At 48.4% G+C, this 26,379-nt stretch overlaps 1 protein-coding gene across 1 annotated transcript in view; it reads left to right on the top strand.

Moving 5' to 3' along the window:
• HMG20A (high mobility group 20A) overlaps window positions 1–7,924 on the top strand; it is a 73,132-nt gene extending 65,208 nt beyond the window's left edge. The window contains exon 10 of the mRNA XM_058811362.1: window positions 7,882–7,924. The gene's annotated coding sequence lies outside the window, so the exon portion shown is untranslated. The remainder of the gene's footprint in view (window positions 1–7,881) is intronic.
• The last annotated feature ends 18,455 nt before the right edge of the window (window positions 7,925–26,379 follow it).

Here is a 26,379-nt window from a genome sequence, read left to right as displayed (position 1 = left end):
ATTTCTGCCCCTGGCAGTGCAGTGCAGGCTCGCTCACAGAGGGGCCTGCCGTGGGACAGACACCCCTGTGCCTCCCCATGGAGCTGCTGCAGCCAGGGCTCTGTGCCCCAGCACTCCTCCCCAGCTCAGCAGTGCCTGGCAAAACGTGGGACTCTCAGACTGATGCAGAATGCCAGCTTTAGGAACATTAGCAGGGGTGAACCACCAGCAGCAACACAAATCCCTTCTGCTCTTTTATTTGTGCAAATGTAAATAAAGGAACCTTTAAAGCTAGATGCTGTTTGTGGTCATGTCAACCCCCAGTGCTTTCATTTCCTTGTAGTTTGGATTCCAGGAAAAGGTTGGGTGTCTCAGCTTTGGAAAAGGTGTTTTAGACACTGTCCAGGGACCATCAGCTTGTGTAACACAGAGCTGGGACAGGTCCCATGGTGCACAGGTACTGTTTGCTGGCCACAATGTCATGTTTTCCTTGTGAAAACTCAGTTTCAGGAAACAGGGAAAAGCAAGTGAACAGCAGCTATAATATCTCTGCATCAGATAGAACCTGAGGAGAGATTGTAGCCAGATGGGATCAGTTTCTTTTCCCAGGTGACAAGCAACAGGGAAGGGGAAAAAGCTTCAGGATTCACTAAGGGAGCTTTAAATTGGATATTAGGGAATTTTTTTCATTAAAAGGGTTGTTAAGTCCTGGCCCAGGCTGCCCAGGGCAGTGGTGGAGTCACCATCCCTGGAAGGATTTAAAAGCTGTGTGGATGTGGCACTTGGGGACATGGCTTAGTGGTGGCCTTGGCTGTGCTGGGCAAATGGATGGACTTGATGATTGTAGGGGTCTTTTCCAACCTGTACAATTCTGTGATTGGGAAAAAATAAAACACCCCGGCATAGAGAGAACACGATGGCTTTCTCTTCTGCATCAGACTAGTGAAGACAAAAGGGCAGGAGTTTCTAGCAGAGCTCTAGAGGAGATGTTAACTTTCCCAGCAAGGCAGACACAGCTCCACCAAAGCATCCTGATGGCCAGACACAGCAATGAGTGTATTAGAGCCAGACAAAGACTTTGTGCCAGGCTCCGTCAGCAGTCTCTGCCCAGACACAAATGGTCTGAGTTGGTGCTGAGAGACCCAAATTTTCTTCTTCCTTTTTTATTTTTGGCAGCAGGAGGCTGAGTTATATCTGTAGCCTCAGGGCTATATGGACTTGGTACAGGCATGGCTGGTGCTACAAAGATAAAATAAGTAAAATAAACAAGAAGCATTTTTTCTGCTGGACTCAGTGGCTTGACTTTAATGCCAGGTGCCATCATGAGAACTTGGCTGCAGTTCAGTTGGTGAAACTTGATATGTTTTCTTGTAGCTTTTGGATGTGGCTGCCTTTTCTGGCAGCTGGGGAAAATGGCTTTGAAAAATAATAGTGGCTTTTAAGTCAAATGAGTGTCAACATTCATTCTGTGGTACAAGAAGCCAATCAGTTAAAATTCCTATTTGGCAAATGAAATTTCTGTCTTGATGGCCACTCTCTGCAGCCCAGTTCTCATAGTAGCCCAGCAACTGTAGCATAATTCTCATGCTACTTGTTTTCACTCCCTTTCTTTCCTTTTAGTTGGAAAGGAAGTCCAACTTAGTCCTTTAGTCTGGTTGAAGAAATGTTTGGTTGCTGAGGTGTAGGATCTGGTGTGCTTTTGAAGGTACCTGTGCTTGGGCCTCTCTCCTTTTGTATAGGACCAGTCTTGCAGGAGCAGAGGGGGAAAAAAAAAGCAAAAGTTGGTGAAGCTTTAACACCTGCCTTGGGCACAGTTCAGCTCATGCAAACCAGCAGTGCCTGCTCTCAGCAAGGCCCCTGATTCCAGCTGTCCTGCCTGGGTTGAGGCAGGTGGGTACTGAGGATCCATGGGGGAGCCATTACAGGCTATTCCAGGTGAACAGAAAAAGAGAAGAAGCAAAGCTGCCTGTGAATAGAGAGAATCAGGAGAGCAAGAGGTAGATGGGCTGCTGAAATAATGCTGCCTTTAGCTGTGAATAAGTAACAGCATCACAGGATGCATTCAGGGCAGCAATTTTGGAGGGTTAAAAGGAAGGTTAAAGATTACATTTAGGATTGGGATTAGGAAAATTGGGACCCCTAGGGCACACTCAATGCATGCTGAAGATAAAGGCAGAGGCAAAACTGGCTCTGTCTGCAGTAAGGACTGGTAATTAGGTGTGTAAGATACACTTCATCATTTTTTATATTAACACCTCTGTATTTAATATCTATGGCATGTGCACATATAATATACAATATCCATGTTATTAGCAGATTAGATGTTATGCAGACTAATTCCTCGGATTTATGGAAGTGTTAGAGGTTGCTGTGCCAAGAAAAAGGTTTCCTCTGGCAGCTCTTTACTTCAGCTCCTGTCCAGGAGCAGCTTCCACACGAGGCTTCCCTGTCGAGCTGAGTGCTGGGCTGTGAATGCAGCCTTGCTGAGGCCCTGGGTTTGGCTGGAGCTCTCCTGCCCTCCCTGAATGCTCAGGGATAATGCAGGCTGTGTTAGCACGCAATGCAGATGCTGGGGAATGAATAAAGTGGAAAAGGAAGGAGTAAGCCTGCCTCTGTCATCCTTTTCAGAGAGCAGAGGAAGGCATTAGCAGCCTCCAGAGGGAGTTTCACTGCTCAGCTGGTCCCTCGGCACGGACAAGTGGTGCCTCAGGGAATCTTGTGATGGATGAGCCTGTTTTACTTAGTTCTGTCATGGCCCTTCAGAAGGCACTCGTTTCCTGTTTGGGTTTAAAAGATGGGGTTCACTGTTTGCTAATTTTGTGTGAGGGCATCAAATCTTGCTGAGGAAGCAAACAAACCCCCTCCCATGTGTGCAGCACTGTGCCTTCCAGCCCTGGGCTCTGCCATGGGGGGCTCAGGCAAGCCCAGGTGTGAGACTGAGCTGCTGCACCTCAGGAGCCTGGGGATCAACTCCCACAATCACTGCTTCCCTCTGCTAGAGCAGGGACAGTTCTGCTGGGTTGACTGAGCTGTTTTGTAAATCTCAGCAATAAAAACGTGTCCACATTCACCCAAATAATGGAAGGAAAAGATGAGAGCATAAAATGATTATGCTGGTGAAAGAAAGGAGGAACTAGTGGAGTCTGAAAGAGATACAGGCAGGTGACCAATGGGCCTGGTGAAGCAGAACGAAATGCATTATTATTTTTAATGGAAATTCAGAAAAGGCTCTGTAGATGCGCTGGGCAGAGGCTAAGTAGAGAAATTGCTAATTCTGTACTGTTGGAAGTGAAACCAGCTTTGTTCCACTGCTCAGGCAAATGGATGTGGCAGCTGGAAAGGACTTTCTGCAAGGGCTGGGAGGAACCTCATGAGGGGATTGCACTTCACACCTGCCAGGTTTTCTTCCTGTTTGCACCACAGGAGCCCATTGTGCTGGTGTGAAGCTCTGGGTCCCCTGCAGAGGATATGTCTCAGAAATTTCAGTGTGACATGAATTCCAGGCTCCTTCCTGCCCCTCTGGCTTGCACATCAAACCTGGCCACACCACATGCTCCCTGTGCCTTACTTAGTCCCTAAGCAACTTTTCTGACCTAGGCCATCCTCCATCCAGTATCTTCCCAGTGTGCTTGAGCCTTGCTACCCTCAGGAAACTTCCTGCAATGTGAGATTTGCAATAAAAATGTAAGATCCCTGGCAAAGAGGTTAACCATTTCTTCCAAATTACAGGTAGCTAAAGCTATGCTCAGCTTTATGGTCATAAATTAAGGGAAGGTTCTGCCACCACCAAGGAGCAGAACTGAGACTTTGACAGACTCTGAGGTCTTCTCTCTTCTCATTTCTTCTGGGTGGGGTGCCTAAAGCTCAGTTTAGAAAATGGCAATCATGTCACAGGATATGTGATGGAGTGTCATATGGGACATTCCCATTGTGTTTAGTGCTCCTTAGAAAATGGTTCCTAACACCTATTCCAGAGGCTAGTGAAAGTGATACATTTAAAAAATAAAATACAATTAAAACCCAAATCAATATGTGTCCATGGGGAGGGCATTCCCAAGAGCAACATTTGCTGAGAAAGAAAGAGCATTTACTCTGTTCCAGGTAGAACAGAAGCATTTAAGGCACAGCACCTAGCCAAGGCAGCTCCCAAGGTTGCTGGCTGGCCAAGTGGGTAATGTAGAGCGATTTAGGTGGTGATAGTGGCCTGTGATGGTGTTTAATAGAAAACAGGGGTTGAGTTATTATTTCTGGGGCATTTAACCATCCCAGACTTGGCACAACACAAGCTTTCCTGGCATGAAGTCATGCTACATGTCTTGGAGATGCTGAGGACTCCTGAGGCACTGGGTGACTGTGCCACCAGGGGGGACAGGTGAGGATGCTGCTCTGCCCTGAGGAGGAGGAGATAACAAATGCTGTATCTCAGGGTGCACCTGATTACTTGGGCCAGGTCCCCTTTTCTGAGAGGTACCTGTGCCAGGATGGCCTGGGCATCTGTTGAGCTGCATGTTCTCATTCTGGCTCAGACAAATTTTCACTGTCCATGCTTGTGTAGTCTAAATGCTGGGCATGCAGCCTGCCCTTTGTCTGGCATTTCAGGGGTCAGTGTGACCGGTGCCAGGCTCCTCATGGAGAAGCACTGTGCCCTAGTACAAAACCAGCAGGGTTTCCTTTTCACACACAGCTCAAGCTGGATCTTGAGGTGACAGGACCAGGCTCACCTCCCTGACAACCCACCAACATTAAACATTTGCTTTGTGATTGCCAGTGCCCAAACCTGATTTCTGTGCGGGTCTGTAGAGAGGGGAAGCAAGAACAAAAGGAGAGTGAGGTTTTAGGATTTGCTTTCTCAGTGGCAGTTCCTTCTGATCCTTTGTGCATGTGCTTGGGGAGTGCAGGAGTGGAGGGGATGCTACTGCTTCCTTCAGTGCTCCAGAAGACTAATGGACCTTGACAACTGCAGCACAACATGGAAACTATTAGAAAGGGAGGGCTGATTAAAGCCCCAGCCATCCCAGCATTCCCCTGGGCTCTTAACCCCGTGTTGGGGCTGAGCGGCCCAGCAATGCCTCCTCCCAGTCTGCACAATTAACATCTCTTGTCACTAATTGATTCCTGTGGTGCTCACAGGACAATTAGAATTTAAATTGCCTCTTACAAAGGTCATGAAAACATGATAAAAGACGAATCTATTAGGGAGGATCACTCAGGAGTCTCTCTCCTTTTCTGCAGTGCAGGCTCTTGGTTATCACACAGACATGAGTGAGGGGAGCAGGGAGGGAGGCTCATGCCTTGGGTTCATTTCTTGATTGTAGTTCATGGCAGAGGCTCAGCTCTTTGTGACTTGTGAATATTCTTGCACTGAAGATGGCATTTAATTTTTCACTGCCTCTTTTAGAAGGTTTTTGTGTCTGTATGTCTTCTGATAAACTTTAAATGCTGGCTCTGTGCTTGAATCTTGAATTTACTGCAGAGGGGAACCTACAGTGTTTGTAATGTGAGGGCAAAAGTTTTGCCTTTGCAGGGCAAGGGTGTCCTAGTACAAGCCTGTCCTGGTCCCCAGAGGGTGGAGAAATGGATTAAATTCTGCCATGTCTGCCTGGAAAGCACAGGCAGTGAGGCAAAGGGCAGCTGAAGTGCTGTCTGCACAAGGGTGCAGTGAGGATCTGAGCACTTGCTTTAGCAGTACTGTCACTCCAGCTTTCTGTAAAGCAGTCCCCAGTGAGGAGGTCCTAAAAGAGAATGCATAAATGTAAGTGTGGGAAGGCATCACTTCTAAGCCCATAATTGCAGCTTTCCCCATCTGCAGCTGGTACTTCTAGGAATGGCATGATGGCTTCAGAAACCTCTGGAGCTGCTGCCATCACATCTGAGCTGGTGCAAACCCTGAATTCAGGTGTCTGCAGCTTCAGGGCTCAGAGAGCTGTGAGCATTTTGCCTCTAAAGCAGAATATGGCAATTTGGGGTGAGCTTGCAGGGAGGGCTGGTCCTTCACTGGCACAAGGGAGTGCAGAGTTGTTACAGCAACTCCCCTCTGTCACCTTCAACCCTCAAGAGTGGAAGAGATATAAAGTTTGTGTGTCAGGGTTAAGGCAATGTCCTGTGCCTGCAGCAGATCAGCCTGGCCTGGATCTTGGCAGGTTCCCTGACTCATCTGCCCTCTCCCAGGCAGGACCAGCCCCACCCTTGTCCCCAAGCTGTCAGCCAGGAAACCTCTCACACCAGCCTTTGCTGCAGAGGGGATTGGGATGGGGACAGGTCACCTCCTGTAGGAATGAGCACATCTTGCTCTGACACACCTGGCCCTGCCTCAGAGCCAGCATTGTGGACTAGCTGTGAAAAGCAGTTTTAATCCTGCAGCTCAGTCATTGCTCTCCTGTCATGTGCACCCCAAGTGTGGGGTTTGACAGGAAAAACAAAGTTTGAGAGCCACCACTGTGGTCCAGAACCCGCCTCATGTAACTACAGCAATATTTCATGCTGAGAGAGAAAATCTAGCCAGAATGTCCAACTGCCCATCCCATCCTATCCCAGTGGCATTCCCATTATGAAGAAAGCTGGCTGGCTTTTTGAAAAACTCATGTCCTTTCCAAGTCCTGCCTTTGACTTCTTGCTATTCTGGTTATTGAAATTGATTTTGCACTCCAGGCATGGGATTTTCCATTGCCAAGTTTAATGTGGGAGATAATAGAAATTATGTTTCCACTTGCACATAAATCTCAGGGCTGTTTGTGCTCAGATGACTGGACAGTAAGTACAGGTGAAATTGCTCCTGTGATTGTTTCAGTAAAAGTGTATTATTGTTGCAAGGTTTTATAAAGTGTGTTTAACTGGCTTACACATATTTCTAGCAGTCACCAAGTAGGTTCTTTGTTGAGTTTTTTTTCTGTTCCAATAAATATAAACCTCTAAGCAGGGCATCTAATTTCTCTTCTTGACAGGGTGGTAAATCAGCTGGTTTTGGCAGTAGGCCAGAGAGTGAGCAGCAAGCCCACCCAGCAGTTGTGCAGTGCCCCTCTGCTGTGCTTGCCCTGCAGTTTTGGGCATGGAGAAACCAACCTGTGCAAAAAACCACAGGGATCCCTCTGCCTTTGCACCCCTCCTCACACAGAACAGGCATCAGGCTTTGTTCTGTCTGCAGCACAGCCTGGTCTGCACTAAACCCAGCCATCATTAGGCAGAACTCTCAGCACCTGGCTCTAACAAGCTTGGGAAAGAATAAGCAAAGGTCAATCTCTTGAGCTTTAAGGGCAAAACAGGCAGAGAAGGTTCCTGCAGCTCCCAGGAGCTCAGGGAGATCATGGTGTTAGTGTGAGGCCCTCAGGGATCAGCCAGGGGTTGTGGCCTGAAGGCACTCCAGCCTTTGGGGTCCCCCTCTCCTAACCCAGCAGCTTTTCTGCTCCCAGGAGGAAGGACTTTTCTTTGTCAGAGTGCATGAGACAATCTCACACTTTACAGGGATAAAAGAGTGGAAGGAAGGACTCCAGAGTGATACAGGGACTGAAGCCTACATCCACTTCAGCTCCAGGCTCCTCTGTGTAGTTGTGAATCTGCTCAGCTCTGCAGTCCTCACCTGGGTGACATTCCTGTCATCTGGAGGCCTTGGTCAGCTGCCCAAAGAGCTCCATGTAGCCCAGCCAGCTGGCTGCCACCCAGCCCTGCTGCCATCTGCTGCCCTGGGCCTCTGTTGTGTCTGGGTGCCAGAGATGCTGCCATAGCTCCTTCCTGAGGGAAACCTGGGCCCTGCCAGCTCAGGTGTTCAGAAAATATCCTTCCAGCACAGAGTGCCAGCCCCAGCAGCCAGGGCATGCTGTGTGTTGATTAGAGCACTGCAATGCACGCAACACATTGCTTGGGTGCTTTCCTATCTGTCCTGACCCCACATTCTTTTATTCTTTGCAGGTCTTGTGTCCTTGGCTCGAGGAATTTCATTACTGTGTGTCAGGTAGTGCCCAGCATGGTGAAGCTCAGCTTGAGCCGGTATTTTAGATATTGCTGAACGTTTAAAAATGCTGCACTTAGCTTATTTTTGTACTTGTATGCATTTGGCAGAGCTGCTTTGGTGGATCACATAGTTTCCTTCCCAGAGATCTTAACTTTGGCTGGGAGCAAAGGGACTCAATTTATCTATGCCTTGCCTTGCAGGGGTTTGGTGAAGCTCAGCTAGCAAAAACTTGTAAATTGCTTGGAGATCATTAGAGAAAAAGTGCTGTAAAAGAGCAAAGTATTATTTATTAATGTGCCTCTGTCTAACAGTGCCAGAAATATCAAGGTTCTAATTGTGCAAACTTGTAATCTGAGTAACTTCCTGTTGTGGGTTTTGTTTTTCCTTTGTTTTCTTCTTGGATTGCCTTGGTAAATAAATTCATGGAGCAGTCTTTGCCCAAAGTGACACATGGGAGGGGTGTTTAAAAGCCAGGTCTGTCAGATACAAGGCAATGGGATGCCACAGAATGACTTTCAGCTTTCCTCTGCCTGCTCTAATCTCTACTGCCTCAGTCTTATCCTCTGCATCTAAACTTGCTTTTCCTCTGTCCTTGTTTAACACCTGACCTGTGCTCTGGAGAGGAGTGTGTGACACAGTATTACAGAAGTGAGCAGAGACCTTACACTGCAGGGATCACTTCATCAGCCATATGCAGCCACTGATAAACTCTGGCCATGCCTGAAAACCTGCACTATTGCCACTGTTGGGCAGGAGATGAATGATGTGGCTGAAGGGCACAGAAGGGAGAAAATCCTCCCCCTCATGCCCCTACCTTCAGCTGGCAGGGGGAGGTGGGAGCTGGCCCTACTCTCAGACCATGCCAGCAGTGGCTGCAGCCAGTTTGAGGTGACAAGGGTGACTGTGAGCTGAGTGTAGCTACTCCAGGAGCAGTTGGAGCAGACAAGATGCAGTTAAATGTATTTTGGGTTTTCCTCTGCATGAGATCTGTCTCCAGATGAGTGATATTAGGGGCATAATCAGCTGCCACCTTGCCCATCCCACCAGGACTGGACAGGGATCCTGCACATCCTTACCTCTGGGGCTGTGAAAAGCTGGAAGCCTGGTGTTACTGCAGGCTGCTCTGCAGAGGCTGATCTCAGATGCTGTGCTGGTGGGATTGTATCAAGTGATCCACAAAGAATGATTGCAAACACTGTGGTGTGTGGGTTTAAAATTGAACCTTTCTGTAGTATTTCTAATGTGCAATGAGGAAATTCCTGCCCCCTCTCTCTCGATATCTCTCTCCCTTTGCCTGTTTTGTTTTAGTTGCCTCAGAAACATGGCAAGGCTCAGCCTGCTCCTGTTTTCCCAAGTGCATGGGCATCTAACTGCTTGCTCCTGCATTTCTGGGGTCTGGCCCTTTGAATACATCATTCATAGGCCTCTGAGATCACCCCATTTTTTACAAAATTCACCAGAAGCAGCAGCAATTTGTGTGTGTGTTCTCACTGTTTTCCAGCTCTGGCTGATCAACATCAGGTTTAAAATGTTCATATTGGCTGTCAGTGAAATGTAGAACTGGTCTGGAGACTTTCCTTTCTTCTGGGCTACAAGATATGAACAGCACAGTGTTCTGCCCTTCATGTTTCCCACACTTCCCTCTGATCCTTCTCAAGCTTCCTGTGGGATTCTGAAGGCTACAAGATAACAATTTCATAGCAAATTCAAGGGGATGGAATCCCAAATACATCAACATTATAAGGAAACCTTCAGGTTGGGTGCTGAGCATGTCCCAGGGGGTTATGCCTCAGGTGTGGTGATCAGCCAGCTCCTCTGTGGCCATCACCTAGGCCTGGAAAAGAGAGGATATCCACTGTTATGACCCCACACTGAGGCCATGGCTGAAATCCCCCAGGCTCCAAGGGATGGGCTTTCAGTTGGCAGCAGAATTCAGAAGTGCATCTGGCTTAGCCCTCAGCTGTACCCATCTGCCTTTTCTGTTTGCTCACAGCCTCACTTCCCTTTAGCAGCCCTCCCCAAGGGACTCAGGTGTGCCACCTGAGAGAGAAGGGGAGCAAATGGTCTGTGCTTCAAAGGGAATGTCAAGTCCTAATTCAAGGGCTGTGGCAGCCTGCTCTTTCCTCATGAGCCAGCCTTGCACTCTGTAGGAGAGGATATCTCTAATTTCTGCCATTGACTTCCAGAGGGCCCATGAGCAAATGGGAAACAGCTGCAAATCCTTAGGGCCATGAAATGTGCTCCAGGGAAACATCTCCAGTGACAATGCCCATTGCTTGGGCATCATCACTCAGGCCTGTTCCCTTTAGCTATGTAACAACCTTCAGTGCTGTGATTCAACACTCTGCTTGGTTTCAAATGTGTGGCTGATATTGAAAAGTGCATTTGAAGCATAAGAGGGCTTTGAGGAGCTGTGTTTATACTTAAGAAAGGAGATCCATGTTTCAAAGGTGTAGATGAAATGACATTAAAGTGGGAAAGGAAGAAAGCAGCACATTTCTTGACTCTACAAAGATTTCAGAAGTATTTTGAAACCTAGAGAAACTCTGCACTGCAAAATCTGTTTTCCTCATATATTTTGGCTGAGATTTCCAATTATTTTTGCAACATGAGCACAATCTGGAGTCTGAAGAGAATGTGGTGGAGTGTGCTGCTGCATTCACTGGGCAAGCCTCGGGTGCTGCAGGAAGGAGATGCAGGGGAGGCTTCCAGAGGAAATTGTGTTCACAAGGATGCCCTCCCTGAACAGCTAGGGACAGTGACTGCACCCAGCCTGGCAGTTCAAGAGTTGGCTGAAACAAACCCTGAAGATTGGAATGAAGAGGAATTCTGTCCCAAGATCTCAGCACAGAAGTGAACTCTGTGCCTGAAGCTCCTGGCCTGATATTTGAGCCCCTCTTGCTAAAGAGGTGCACACTGCTGAGGGCCCTGATGAAGCCTCAGTTTGTGCCTGGCAGGAGAGCTCATGCAGACTGCTCAGCAGTGATCCCACCATGTCCTGCCCAGCCCAGCTCTGAGCAGGTCTGGGCTCTCAAAAATGTATCTACATTCAAATTATAGAAACTAAACACTCTTTAACACTCTTGCTTCCATGGCTTCTACTCCCTTCAGCTGATGGCTGGTGACTGATCCCTTTAGTGAGGGGCCTTTGAAGTTATTATGAGACTCATTAAGGTAATTAAATGGTTGGAGCCTATCAGGAGTGCTCATGTTCCCACTGGTGCAGGAAGGGAAGAGGCAGCATTTTGTGTGGGTTTGTGGGGAATGCTGACACCTGTGAGCTCACTGCTGTGGCTCTTGGTGATTGCTGGTGCTGCCAAAGGACCCGTGGGCAGGCTGAGGTAAAAGCTGTGTGCACTAAGGAGCCTAGCAGCATTCAGGCTGTAGTGAAATTAATCCCAGTCCCTTGAGACAGGCTCAGCTTGGGACTTCCAGCACACTGAGTGCTGCAGGCATGCTCATAGTAATGGCTGGAATTAATTACATTTCTATCAAAGAGCAGATGGAATAAGGCAAGAGGGAGAAAGTGAAGGGGCTGTGGGACAGATGTTCTCTCACCCTAAGGATCCTTGGAAGCCTGGGTGGTTGCTGTGGCTGTGTTCAGCTGAATGGGTGCAGCTGAATTCTCTTCAGCAGAGAAAGGGTTAAGGTGGTGCTTTAGAAATCCAGTGTGGGAATAACAGAGGCTCTAAAGATGGGCACTAAATTGGTACAAAAGGCTTATGTGGACAAAGCTAGTGGGGAGACTTCATTTCACCAGTGCTCAGGAATGGAAAAGAAATGAAAACTGGCACATGATTCTGTTTCCACTTATGAAGCACCCATCTGCCTCTTTAAAATTCAATTTCTAGGCATGGTGAGTAAGGCTGGGCCAGTTCATAGCTATTAGATCCATGCCATTAACATCCCAGCCCCTTCAGAGTATCAGTAGCATGCACAGGGCGAGGGACATCTCTCATGCAGGATTGGCAGAAATTGATATTAATAAATGGATCTAATATTCTTAAATTTGCATTCCTTCCCTAGCCTCACAGCGACCCCAAAGGGCAGGAGAAATAATAAGTGAAGGCCTAATTCATTATTTATAACCAGGCAAACCCGGGAAGTAACTCTGGGAGATTACCTGGATAATCCAGCATTATCATCTTGTTTCAGATATCTTTATTAGGACTCAGGAAAGGCTGCTGGGAGACTGGAGACAGCACAGTAAATTTGTGTGCTAGCCTTTGGCCCTGCCTGCTGCCCTGGCCTCCTAATTTACTTTGGGACGTGTGTGAGTTGAAGAGAAAGATAAACACCTTTGGGTGAAGAGAGAGGGAAGGAGGCTGAAGAGGGGCAGAGCCTTTTCAGGCTGCTTGGAGTGCATCTCAGAGCAAGGTGCTCCTCAATCTTTTAGACTGTTCTACAGAATGGAAAGAATAATATCACATCCTAGAGCTCAGGCTGATGAGGTTAATGTTTATGTGATGCTTTGAGGTTAAAATACATTAGTTTTTCTAGTGCAATGTCTGTTATTCTTTCTCAGGGCAGGGCCAGCCTATAGGCCTTCTGAAAAATTACTGCCTTACTGTCCTGTGCTTTGTTGCTCTTGTATGGGGGATGTGGGTGATTTTGCAGAAGGAAGGGACCAGTTGCTGTCTGAAGGTTGAGAAGTATTGTCCTCACTGGGTTTTTGTTCTTTTTTTCCTGCAGAGGTTTAGAATGGTCTCAGGTTGCAGGAATATGAAACCAGCTAAAAGGTCACAAATAAATTTTTGGGAGAAGATGTAGATGAGAGTACCATGGGACAGAGAGTGAGATCCTTCTTCTGAGATTCTCAGCTCAGCTTTGCAGATGTGAAATGTTTGAATAAGTTATGGGAGGAGGATTTAATGTGTGTTTAGTCCTGATAATGCCTTCAGCTCTTTATGGTTTGCTGAGCAGCCCCTTATTGCATGAAGAGCTTTGCTTTTGTGTACTAATAGCAAGGCAGATGGGAGACACACTCCTTGGAAAAGACATGGGGACTCCCCTCTGGATGACTTTTTGATTGGGGCTGTTCCTCATCTTAATTCTTGGCACTCATTGTTGATTCAGGTCTGTGGGCAGGCAGTTAAAAAGGAGCAGGGCAGGCTGTCAACAGTTAATAGAGCAGCAGTGCAACTGCTTTGCATTTATATTGTACCTTCCCACAGAGGTTCTCCAAGTGTTTCCAAATATTAGTTAATCCCCACTAGGCACCTACCAGGTAGGTACAGTCAATAATAAGCCCATTTTAGATGAGGAAGTCTGAGGTGGAGCAGTTTAATGGTTCTGTAACAGATCAGTGGCAGTGCTGGGAATAAAGCCCAGGACTCCCAGGTGCCTCTCCCTGGCTCTGATTCACTCTTCTTTGCTTCTTCCTCATCAGAATGGATTTACCCATCCCTAATAGAAAGCAGATCAGATCACCCACCATGTCTGCTTACATGAATTTCCTTTAAACACTAGCTGTCAGTGGGCCTTTTTGTGAAATTACACACAGAGAAAAGAGGGAATATTACCATCTGGGATATCATATCAGCACTTCTAGAGATACTGGGTACGGGATGTATCCAATTATAAATGAGCTAGAAGCCTACAGTCTGACAAAAGCACATGGAACCTTATCAGCAGCAATGAACAGTTAAGGGAAAGAGAGAGAGCAGGATTATTAACCCTCATGAAATAGATTCTGTCGTCCAAAAGGGAAAATAATAATGTCCAATACGGAAATAATTAACAGAAAAACAATTTGCAACACTTAATTAAATGACTTAGAATATGCTAATGCAGAGTTAAGACTGCACAAAGGCTTCTCCTACATTGCATACCAAGTATGCAATTTTCATCCACTCATAACTTGGTTAAATCAAAGCCCAACTTTTTCCAATTTAGGGAAGCAGAGGCTCCTCATTGAGGTGCCATGTGTCAGGTCTCAAGCACCAGCCACACTTTCTGGCTGCAAGGCTTTTGAGATTTGTTGGGGGTTTTTTCCCACCACAAAGTGTGCTTTTCATCATTCTGTAGCTCACAAGCAGCTGAAGAGGTTTTTCAGAGATGATTCAAAACTCTGCAGCTCTGGGAACACATGAAATTGTGAAAGAACTGTTGAGGAGTGTGCTGGAATGGCCTGGGAATGAGAAGTGTCTCGTGGCCATGCCTGCTGAGGGTGTGCCAGCTCCAGCCTGGCACACTGGGCATTGCACGCTGCTGCAAATGTGCTGGGAGCCACGGGCACAGGTGTGCTGCCATCCCACACATCCCTGCCACCAAATGCCACAGAGGTGACTCTGTGTTTATTGTTGTGGTACCATTCTGTGCCACTGTGTGTGACCCAGCTGTCCCCCCGGCTGGTGGAGCCTGGCCATCCCAGCTCAGGGCTGGCAGGATAGAAACACCCAGTGCTTCCCCTGAACAGGGCTTGTGCTGAGAGAGGGGATGAAGTGTAAGACTCCTCTGGGGAGCCTTGAAATGCTCTCTCTGCCTGTCAAGGAGTGCAAGCTGTGCCCTGGTTCTGTCCTGTTCTTCTGGGCTGGGCTTGTCATGGAGCCAGCCCTGGCATAGGAGAGTAAATTGGGGATGTCCTGCAATGTGTGTGTCTGTCCTGCTAGGTGACAAAACTGAGGTGGGACTGAATCCAAAAGTTTCTGTGTAAGCAGAGCAGGAAAATGTTCTGCTTGTCTCTCAGGATGAGGTCCTTTCTGCTCCAGTCACTGACAAGAGGGAGCTAATAGGAGAGAATATTTTACATCTGCATTTGCTATCTTCTTTCCTGGGTTTCCTCTGCTGCCAGCACAGAGGCTGGAGGTGCTGGCTGTGGATTGCCTGTGTGCATTTTCTGGTATCCAAACACTACCTAGTGGCACATAAAATATCCTAATAATCACCATTGGGCAGTGTGTGCTTTTTGGAACCTGCTTGCCTTGTGCTGAGAATTCTTTGGGGTTCAGATTTGCTTTCTCAGTGGTGAGGAGATGCTATTTACCACAAAAGCATTTCCAAAAAAATTGGTCCAAAGTGAACCCTGTTCTGTGTTAATGGTTTTTGAAGTCCAGCACTCCTCCTTACCTTTGCAGGGAGTGCAGGATGCTGGGGCTGATGAGCACACTGATGTTATTCTGGAAAATGCTATTAAAGACAGCCCAGGAAACCATGTTCTGGAAACATCAATATCTGCTCTGGGAGGTGGTTCAGGCCCTTTAAACCGTTCCCTGATATTGCAGATTTCTCTGCTGAGAGCCCCAGTCTCATTCCTTACATGTCCAATTCTTTTATGCCTGGAGTTAGCTGTTAAACAACTGGTTGTAAGGTTGGCATGTGGGAATAGGGGGATTCAGTTAGCAGGGGTGGATTGAACTGAGCAGCACATGAGTGCAGGGCTGGGGACTCTCCAGGATGAGCTTAAACCCCTCTGCTCATCCTCTTCTGCTGTTCACAACACCCAGGCTGGCTTCAGCAGGTGGGGGCAGTGGGAGAAACATGACAAGAGTGTGGGAAGAGGCATAAATGGTTCTTGTGCTTTCTCTGCTGAGCTCTGCGCTTGCTTTTTATTGCCTGTGAGAAAGTTGGGAGAGAAATTCCTGCTCAAGTCGGAGGCACAGGGATTTTTAAGAGATGACTACAGTGACAAGAGGGAGAAGAGAACATGAGAATGGATGTTAGCAGCTCATTTGAGTCCACGTGGCCCAGAACAGAAGGCTCTGGCTCCAGCACAGAATGACTTATTCCCACATTGCCAAAATGCACACTTTGGAGAACACTATCTGCTGCTTCACGACTCTTTTAAGGCTGAAATGATAGAGCCTCCTCTCCCACGGTAAATGATTGCTGGGCTTGCAGGCTGTTTGGTGGGTTGACACATCATAAGTGCAGGTGCTTAGGTAAATATTGCCTCTTGCTTGCCTGAATCAATACCCGTGCTGATCACTTTGTAAACGGATGCCTTTTGATGAGAGGAGAGGGTGCAGTTTGCCATTTCACAGTCATTCTGCAATATCTTTCTATTCAAATTGTTTTGCTTTTATGGGACTCTGGCCTGTATTCTGCAAATAACCCTGGAATTTTAAATAGTTAAATGGAGTTGGCCAAATTCTTCCCTTGGAGATGCCCGTGTGGTTCCCGTGGCATTGCTGAGAACTCAGAATGCATTTCTGAGGACAAGCTTAAGCTCAGCAGAGCCATTTCACTCCAGGCATAACACTGTTCAAAGTCAATGGAAGCATGATTTGAACACATCATGTTTGTATTTTTACAAGTGTTTTTCTATATTCCTTTATTTCCAGGCTAGAATCCAACTATGCAAATGCCAGACAGAAAATTGCTGGTTTCTTCTTAACCCTTGTTCTCCATGAGCTGTGCATGTTTTTGGGGAGGACTTGGATTTTTGGATATGTTAAGGTTATCTAGATTTGGTCCTACTGAAACTGGTTTATAATCTTGGCTTCCCAGTGGCTAAATAAAGCTGGAGCAGAATGCCTTGGAAAAAATCTCAGTCCTCCTTGAAAACGATCAGTTTCTGACCAGTTAAAATCCTTTTCTTCCCAGATTAGCGCAGTGCTGGTAGCCCCATTCTCTTGGCTTAAAGCACCTGCTGCTTCAGCTTCACAAGGTTATGCACGATTGCCAAAATTTAATTGACATGTGTTAAAATCTGTCTGAGGGGAGACACAGCCTGCTTGGTACCTAGGATGGGTCAAGCTGTCTGTGCTAAAAGTGTCCATCCTAGAAATTCCACCTGCAATCCTGAGTCTTTCCTGTTTGCTCTCCCTTGCTCTATGTTGTATTCAGGGTTTTTATATGGTTCTCTGTGCTGTGGGAGCTTTGTGGCCAATTGTGGGCCAATGTGGCTCTTGAAAGGAAACCATGAAAATGCTTTGGAAGGCTACCAAGATGGGAGTGATTTGGCATAGATGGCATCTCATCTCTGCTCACACCCACAACAAAAATGTGTCCAGACTGGAGCTGAGAGCTGTCTGTGGTGATTTTATTCTAAATCCTGGGTCAGAGGGGATGCAGCATGCACTGTGTCCATGCTTTAGTTGCACAGCTCTCCTGACTCCACTTATATAAGTTTGGGCCTATCTTGGGAATTGATGTAACACCTGTGTGGCTCTGTTGGGAGAGCAGTTTAAGATGAGCAGAACCAAGGCTGTCACTGCAGTTGGGCATGTACAGTGTGTCTGGGCTTGTGCAACAAATCCCGGTCTTGGATATTAAAAACCCACTCTTGGCAAATTCATCTGTCTCCCCAGCAACTGGCAAGATGACAGGAAAATTGGCCAGGCAGATTTCCAGCTAGCTTGTGGCAGCCCTGATTTAAGATGAATATTCCCTGTCAGATTTATTTAGAAGCTCCAAGTACTCCTTCCTGGTCTCTCCTCATCCACTCCTCATTGTTTTGTTGTCTGCTTCTCAGCATCTTATTTGCTGTTGATTTAAGGCAGCCATTGGTTAGGGTGAGTGTAACACAGCACGCCTGACAGTGTCTTGCTCACTCCATTTCTCCTGGGAATATCCCAGATCTGTGCCCTGGTACTTTTGGGGTGGCCCAAGTGCAGTTCTGGGGGACCCTGCTCTCTGCAGGAGCCCTGGCTGGGAGGGCAGCTCAGAGAGCTGCTCTGCTGTGGGGAGGAGTCAGGGTCACTGTGCCCAGGGCAGTGGGGCACTTCAGACCTGTGATAGCTGTGTGTAGAGACACTGAAACGAAGCCAGTTCTGCTGGACAGCAGTGGCTGGGCCCTTGGCCTGGCTAATAACAGGAGCATGCACTGAGAATGTCTTCCTGCTCAGTTTTGATTGGCACACCTTGTCAGGTTTCCTAAGTGAGGTGTTGAATGCTGCAAAATGAGTTCTGGACCCTGACAGTGGCCTGCTAATACAATTCCAAAGTAATTCCAGTGCTCCCAGGGGCATGAGGAGCATTGGCTGAGCCCTCCTTGTGTAAGCTGGTATGGAGCAGGGCTGTGTCCTTTTGAAAGCACAAACTGCTGTGATTGCCCCATGGGATTTCCTTATTGTTCAGCCTGAATTGAGGCCTTCAGGAAAATGCCAGAGACGCTCCAGTGACCTCCTTGCAGTACCTCCCAGAGCTCCACAATCAGATATTAATTACAGGCAGACTCTATATTAAAGCAGAGATTTGCCAAGTTACCATAGGGGTTTCAATACTTGATTCACATTAATTTAAAGTGGAATTTAAAAATCCCCTCCCAGCAACTTTGGAAATCTCATAAAAGCAGAAATGAGGAATTTTGTTGGATGTGCCCTGCTTAGCCAGATAGCTGTCTAGTGGGCACCTGGCTGAAGTCAAAAGGGTTGCCCATGTTGCTTAGTGTTTGCTCTGACTCTGATTTCTTCTCTGTGCCCCCCATCTGTGGGCCCAGCTCCATTGCCTGTAGCTCTGCAGAGACCCTAAAAATTGTGATGCCTCCACATGCAAGGCATGATTCACCTGTCATTCATTTCTGTCCAGTGCTTCATGCTGCTCTCATTGTCCTCTTGCACTCAGATCTGATATAACTTCTTGGCTTTTCCAGCTTGGGAGGACCTGGCAGTGAGTCTCATGGGGCTGCATCACTGTGTAACTAAGCAGTGATGTGGCTTTGTAGGGCTTCCACTGGGATAGAAACTGATCCTGGGCTGCTTCTGCAAAGTAAATCCTTTTTCCAGAGAGAGCCCAAATTTCACTCTAAGCATGGGGATCAGCAGGTGAAGTGATGGTCATTGGGCACATGGGGAATTTGACTTTGTTTTGAATGCTCCAGGAAAACAAGGACCAATTTATTTCTAGTTTAGTGAAGCAAGCTGTGTGAAACAAGAAAATCTCCTTCAAATTCCCCTGGATGTTGCTAGGAAAAAACTTCAGCTATCTGCAGCAAGAGCTGGTCACTGTTACAGGGCATCTGCTCAGCATCCTTGTGGGATCTGGGTCACCTCTCTAAACGTCCTGCAGCAAAATTTCTTCCAGGGATTCTCAGCAGAGGAGATGTTGCCTCTGTGGTCCCAAGATAGATGCTCCCACTATGTTGCCTGCTGAAAGCTGTCCCTTTCTTAATCCCAGTGCTGCAGTGGGAAATGGGATCAGTGGGTCACGGAGGGGCTGTGTCCCAGCTGCCTGCCTGTCCTGTCTGCACTGGAGAGGAAAGCTGCTCTTGTGGCATGGCAGGGCTGGCTGGGGACCTCAGTGGGGCCTGGAGGAAGGGACATGTGTGAGTGAGCAGCAAGGATTTCCTGCATCTGTCCACTGGCTATAATCTGTCCTCTGCCTTCTCTGGCTCTTCGTTTCCCTTTTCTTCCCTTCTCTCATCTTCCCTTCCTCCTTCAGAGTCTGCCATCTCTTGCAGCTTCCTCATCATGCTCAGCTCAATATTCTTTGACAGCAGCTCTGGAAGGAGGGAACAAGTTCAAGCAGCCCTGCTCCCTTCAGAAAACTCTTCCTGAGGAACAGGGCAGCAGAGCTGTGCCCTAGAACATAGTGTTTCCCTGGCAGGGCAGTGTGCCTAACAGGCTTTAATTGCCCTGATCACCCTCACCTGGGCCCTCCATCCACCTCTACCCACCAGCCCTGGGCCTCAGCCCTTTCCTGAGCTTCACTGTATCTGCCTCCAGCCCTTTCCTGAACTGAGCCTTGTTTGGATTTCCTGGAGCAGTTTAATGGAGCAGTTTAATGACCTCAGACCTGGTTTGTTATCTTACTCTTGCCTGATGATTTATTAATAGAGCTGTTTTTAACTGCCTGACTCAAGTGCTGTGGGACAAAATCCTGCTGGGGAGGTTGTTGTCCACACCTCTGCCTGCAGGCTGGTCTGCATTTATGGGGGAGCGGGACCTTGCTGTTTCCTGACACTCCTTTGAGAGCTTCAACTTGGAGTAGTTCTGTCTCTCAAGTTAGATATGGACAAAAGAAACCAGCTGTAAAGCTTAGCCTTGCTCATGGACCTGGGGCCTGGTTTTACTCTTGTGTTGACGGCTTGATGAGTGTGCTGTGTGTTCTGCCCCTGAGCAGGCACAGTGGCCACTGCCTGTACTCCCAGGCTGCAGTGCTGGGGGTGATCCCAAGCAGGACTAAATCCCATTTTGCTTATATCTACAGAAGCTGAAGCAGTCAAATAAACCTGTTGTGACAGCAGCATTTAACAGCCTTGCTGTCTGCAAAACCCTGGGTTCCTGTGCTCACTGGCAATGAGTGTGTGTTTTCAGCAAGCTGAATTTATTGTCTTGGAACTGGATTTACAGCTGAGTACCTGCACACCCAGACTGTAAAAGAGAGGGGAAGAGGAGGTGTTCAGTGCTCAAGCAGACCCACAGGAGAGAAGGCAGCAGCTTTTGTGGCCCTTGGTGTGCTGGAGCTGACACACAAGAGGCTCCTCAGTGCTGGGTGAGCAGGGAGGCAGTGCAGGGAGCCCAGAACAAGGCAGCAGCAGCAGGCAGACATCTCTGCTCCCACAGAGCTCCTGGGTGTGGGAGGCTTGTGCGGGGAGGGATGGTACAAGTGCAGGGTGTGGAGCAAAGCCTCGTGCCAAGTCCAACAGGCTCTGCATCTTCCTGGTGCTTTGCTCTGTCCTTACAACATCCTCAGCCCCTGCCACACTTACACCTGTGAGGAAGGAGCAAAGGGTTGGTAATGGGGATGTCTTCAAGGAGTGTGAGCCTCTGAGGTCCCTTCAGCCCTTGGAGTCACCAGCAAGGGTCACTGTGCATCAAGGCCAGGGGCAGGGTTAGTAACAGGAGCCCTGCTTTTGGTTTCTCTCCTCTCATGTCAGGAAAGTTGTGGCAGGGAGGAATTTTGGTGCTCTCTGCCTCATTTCACTTCTGTCTCCTGTTGTGGCTGGTACAGTCATGCTTGTTTCTGCCTTTATAGATTAGGTGCTGTCACTGCACACAGTTGCATCCCACCCTGGGGGTGGCTGCATTTTGGTGATTCATGCTAGCCCAGAGGACTGCCTTCTTATTCCATCAATTTGACGGAAAGAGGCAGTTGAACTTGTTGTTTACATGACTACTAGAATGCCTGCATGGCAGAAAGCTGTATTTGTAATTAATATCTGTACCAATGGCCTAACAGTTAGTCATCTTTCATTACTGGATGCGCGTTCTCTCTTCAGCAGCTGGCAGGGCCTTTCTCTGATGTTGTGGCTAACAGCCAGTGAGGGCAGCCAGCTGTTCTGAGAGCTCTTGGGCTCCAGCAGAAATGGTTTCAGTTGCTGCATGACACAGAAGGCATTGCAGCATTCCTTTTCTTGCTTTGTATCTGAATGGAGCTTTCAGTGGATGCCTCAGGGAGGATGTCAGAGATCTGCTCTGGCTGATCTCAGGCACAGGGTTTGTTCTGCTGCTGCTCCTGGGAGTAACTCCTGTCCCTTTGGTGGCCCCTTGGTATGGAGATCACACAAACACTTCTCCTGGCCACAAAGTTCCCTCAGGAGCAGGGTTTCCTGCCCATTCCAGGAGACAAAGTTAGCAGTAGGTGCCACTAACTTTGAGGTGTTATTCTCATTTTAATATCAAGGAAAAGGGACTGATTTACAGATCATTTCCCCAAGGACTTCATCAGGCTTTTACTTTTCTCCTGCTGGATCCTTTGCCCTGCACTGAGGTGCACTGCTTGACTCCTCTGTTCCTCCTGCAAGTCCACACTGTCTCTTCCTCCTGCCTCTGCTCTCCCTTCTGTTCTGCTTTCTGTTTTTTCCCCTCACAGCTGTTTGTATTCAGGGCTCTCCTGCTGTGCCAGGCTGCTGGGTTAGCCCTGCATGAGTTTCCTACAGCTCTCCTCTGTGTTTGTGTGCCAGCACATCCACAAATCATATGGATGTGTGGGTGAGAAGCATCCAGTGGGATGGAGCAGCCACTGGCTCCCATGGCATCACAGGCTCTCAGAGGGAAGGGAAGGGCCTTTCTCCAGAGACTTCACTGCCTAGGAAAGGGGAGAAGCTCCCTGGGTGCTGGAAGCAGCCTGTCAGCTTGGCAGGGAAAAGGGAGGGTGGGTAGAAGCAGGTTGGGAAGGAGGACAGCCGGTGTTGGGCATGGTGGGCTAGGGAATGGACTGGCAGTGCCAGGGGCAGTGAGGGAGGGGGTATGAATGAGAAAATGCCTCCCTCTGAGGATGTGGTTTTGTCACATGGAGCCCTCAGCCATTTTCCAGCTCAGACATGCTTCTCCTATGTATGGCACTGCTGCCCATGCCTAGGCAGGGGATATGTGCCCTTCTCTCAGGGAATCCTCTCCACGAGGTCAGAAGTGTGACACTCTCCTCGCTTGACTTCAGGCCTGGAGAGCTTTGGGTCACCCCTTCCCCCTCCAGCCCTCTCCTCTGCCTTCTCAGCTGCCTCTTCTTCTTTCCCAACCCCTCCTGTGGCTGCCACAGAACTCATGGTCACCTCTTGCCCCTGGTTTGGCTCAGGCTGAGGGAAGCACCTTCTCTGGGCCCCCAAAACCACTTTGGTCCTGGATGCTGTTCTGCAGGAATTTCAGGGGTGCTAAATGGTGAACTAGGAACTAGAGGAGATGTGGGAAATTCTTTACTTGGGGGAGAAGTGGAGAGGATGCTGGTCTTGTATGGAGTTCTGAGGTAAATTCATCATGGGAACAGCCTTGGGTGAAACAAAAAAAGCAAGCACAGCTGGGTTTGTAACAGGTCTGCCAGAAGCTTCACTTGCTGGTGTCAGATGTGCTGCCATTCTCAGCCATCCCCCTGTGTGTGTTTTTCAATCTCTCCTTCTCCATTCACAGGGAGTGCTTTGGGACAGCAGCCTCATCTGCCAGTGTGTTTTGCAAGCACTTGAAGCATACTTGGTGCTGAGTAAATGACTGCCACCATTGTTGTTATTGCATCAATAGCTCAGAGCCCCAGATCATCTCAGCAATTGCTTTGTGCACATTGAGGGCTCTCCACAAAGCCCTGGGCCTGCTCTGCAGGGGCTGTGCCAGGCAGGAGGGGCCTGGTTGAGGTGGGCTGGGTTGCAGTGTGTCCTCCTTCCCTCCATGCCAGTGGCATCAAGTCCTTTGGTATTTGTTCCTTGATTTCCCCCTCTCCCTCCATGGGCTCCCCTGCCAAGGTCTGTGGAGTGAGTGCATTGTTTGGCCTAAAGGTTACTGTGACTTGTCCAAGACAACCCAGCAGTCAGGAGCAAACCCAGGGACTTGTGCTGCCCAGCTGTGTGCTTTACCTGCTCCTCTTGCTCCCCAGGAGGACACCAGGATCCTGCTGGAAGCACAGCAGATGGAGGCAGGCAGCAGGTCCAGCCCCAGCTGCCTGGCAGCAAAAGGGGAAAGCAGCAGCACCAGTGACCTTGTTGATTTATTCATCAGACAGTGCTTAGAAGAAGGGAGGATTGATTTGTCTGTCAAATACAACATGAAACCATGTGGCCTGCAAGGGGAGGACTAATTGTGCTGCTGACACACAGGCCAGCACCGACTCATGCAGTCAAGCACCTTTTTATTGTGTTTTCCTGCTAGTCAGCTTTTCTTTTCTTCTATCCCATTATCTCAGGCAATTTATTGATGCAAAGTCAAATTTAAGTGGTTATTTTGCCTGTGAAAACGAGAAAAAAAAAGTCTGAAGTGAATACCATGAGGCGTTGGATCAATCTCTGTTATGGAACCAGTTTGAAGCCATCCAGCTCTAGGATCCACAGCAACAAAATGCCTTCAAGGGGCCAAGTTCCTTGTTCAAAAGCACTTTGTGGGCTCTTTAAGTGTCCCAAAACCGTCAGGTTCTTGATTCTTGAATCCAAGGGATTCTTGAAAGCACCACACTGCCTACATGCCTTTGAAATCAGTGCCAGAGCTGCTTTAAAGATTAAAAAAAAAAGGAAGAAAACTTTTTGTATGAACAATGTGATCACTCTGAGGCTGCTGTTCTTGCAAACAGGCAAGGGCCCAATTTAAATTGGCTGTTTCACATGCAAGGAGTGGCCCTACTGCAGGAGCTCTCCCAGGCAGCACAAGTGGGCTCTGCCTGCTCTGTGGGCAGCTCAGGCACTGCTGAGCCTCCACCAGCACCATGCTGGGCTAAGGTGAGCCTGGCTGGGTGGCAGCACGGGACAGACTGAGCTGTGCTTGTGCTGTGCCCTGCCAGCCTTCCCTGAGCTGCCAGGCACGCTGCTGTCCCTCTGTGCAAGGAAGATGTGGCACTGTCCTTCCTTCCTAGGGACACTGAGCATGCAGCCACAGGGGTCAGCCCCCTCTCTCTGTTTCCTGTCCTGTCCTTCCTAGGGACACTGAGTATGCAGCCACAGGACTCAGCCCCTTCTCTCTGTTTCCTGTCCTGATCAGAGCTTCACCTGCACTGCAGGAGGCTTTGGCCTCTCTCCCACAGGGCTGAGACATTCCTGTGTGTGTGGGATACCTTCAGAGATTGCAGGTCTGCCTGGGCCCTGGGCAGCTCCTGTTTGTGATTCCCAGCCCAGGCCTGGCCTGGAGGGTCAGTGCAGTCCTTTGGAAGATTTCCAGTGGCTGCAGTAGGTGCTGAGCTGAGCCTGCACCAAGCAACAGGGCAGAATTCCTTGGCTTTGCTAATTTAGTTTTCATTCTCCCCCGCTGCTCTGCTCAATGGACCTCAACCCTGATCTTGAAGCGAGTACTTTGCCAAAATTTGCACCCTACAGGACTTGAATGGCTCCTCCTCTCACTTCCAGCCTCTCCTTTCCTTGCAATTTCTGTTCCTCCTCCACAATTTGTTGAAGGCCATTTATCCTCTGGTTGCAGAATGTGCCTCTCTCTCCCTGCTTTAGCTTCTTGCTGCCCACAGGATGTTGAACGTGATTCCATCCTGCATTGCAAAACTAATCACTCTTTAATTATGCAGAGGAGAGGGAGTTGGAAAAGCCTTTCAAAGCCCAGAGTCCTCCTGAAAAGCAGAGACAATGTGAGCCTGGCAGATTTTTGTATTGATAGTGAGCTGTTCCTTTAAGCCACGCATTACACCTTCCACCAGTGTTTAGCCATGGACAAAAATGCCAACTGAGAGATTCCTGGGCTTTCTTTGAAAGCAAAGGTGGATTTCTTTGAACAAGACCTGGATTCCTTTCTCTTGGCTCCTCTCATCCCCACAGAGATAAATTAGGGATACTCTCAGCATGAAGGCAACACAGTTGGAAAGCCAACTGTTCTGCAGAGGGATTTCAGAAAATCTTGTGGATTTGGCAGGGAGGACATCAGTACAAATGGCCAACCACCTCCCAAAGGGTAAAACTCCTCTGGATCAGGGAAAAGCTTCTTGCAGTTTGTTTTGGTGCTTTGTGTCTCACTGTGGGGCTTTTAGGACTTTGGAGGGAGTAATGAATCAAGGAATTCAACTTACAAGACTTCCTTTTTGCTGTGATGCTCATGTGAAAAAGTGATAGCAAAGGCCTGTGAGAGCTCCATTAATGTCTCTTATTCATACAGCCTGGTTTATGGTAGTCACTAAATTGGATACTTGCTAATCTTGTGCTCACTTCTCTTATAGCTGTGCCCTGCTGCTTCTCCCTTCATAGTTCCTGTCCAAATCATCTGTAAGAGAGCAATATTCTGCATTCATGTAGCACATGGCAGTCACAGACAGGCTTAGGGAGCAGCAGTGGAGTCTGCCATAGGACCCTGACCCTTTTCTGTATCCCAGGTGAATGTTCCACTGGGCTGAACTATTGAGTCATTGCACAGTTTTTCTCACCTCCAAAAAAAAAAAAAAAAAAAAGAGAACACCTTTCTTTTTACCTGAGCCATTCAGGTAATTCCAGGTAATTCAAGGGCAGATAGAGAAACAGGTCAGGGATCTCCAGTTGCTGTGTCATATGTGTCATAGTGGATCACGCTCCCTGTGGTGTGAGGGGTTGAGAAGGAGCAGCTCTAGGCTCTCTAGGCTTGGATACTCACCTGGATTTCCGTGAGTGGCTGCTCAAAGGGAAAACCCCATGTGACCACATGTTCTGGTTATTCTCTGCACATGACAAAGTTGAAAAAGCTACAGAAGTACAACTTTCCTACCAGCATCCTAGGGAGCCTGGGGGGAGAAAGCCCAGGATGGGTAAGCCTGAAGGACAGACCAGCAAAAAACAGCAAAGCTGACTTGAGCTATTGGCATGAGGGTTTGGGTGAAAGGTGAGAGGGCAGCTAAGATGGTGAGGGACAGGAAGGAGGAATCTGAAGATTCCTGTCCCAGCTCTGTACCCCCCTGGAAAGTCAGACTTTGATCAGTGTGTTCAGCCTGCCTTGCCTCTGGTTCCTGTTTGGATACATGGTGAGTGATCCTCAGCTATCACATGGCTGCAGCTCTGCCTGGGGGACTGCTATGTGCTGAGTGTTGTGATGCTTGGTGTGAGGGAAGGGCAAAGTCCCCTTTACTGACACTATACTGCACCAGCAGTCAGCAAACAGCTGTGTTCACCTTTGCAAGTCCTTCTGCCCCAAGAGAGGCCCAGGATTAAATCCTCACCGAGTACCCTGAGGACAGGAGGGCCCAGGAGTTGAGGCAGT

This window comes from Ammospiza caudacuta, chromosome 10 (genome assembly GCF_027887145.1).
Source record: "Ammospiza caudacuta isolate bAmmCau1 chromosome 10, bAmmCau1.pri, whole genome shotgun sequence".
NCBI lineage: Eukaryota > Metazoa > Chordata > Aves > Passeriformes > Passerellidae > Ammospiza > Ammospiza caudacuta.
This window is presented reverse-complemented; position numbering and strand designations above follow the sequence as displayed.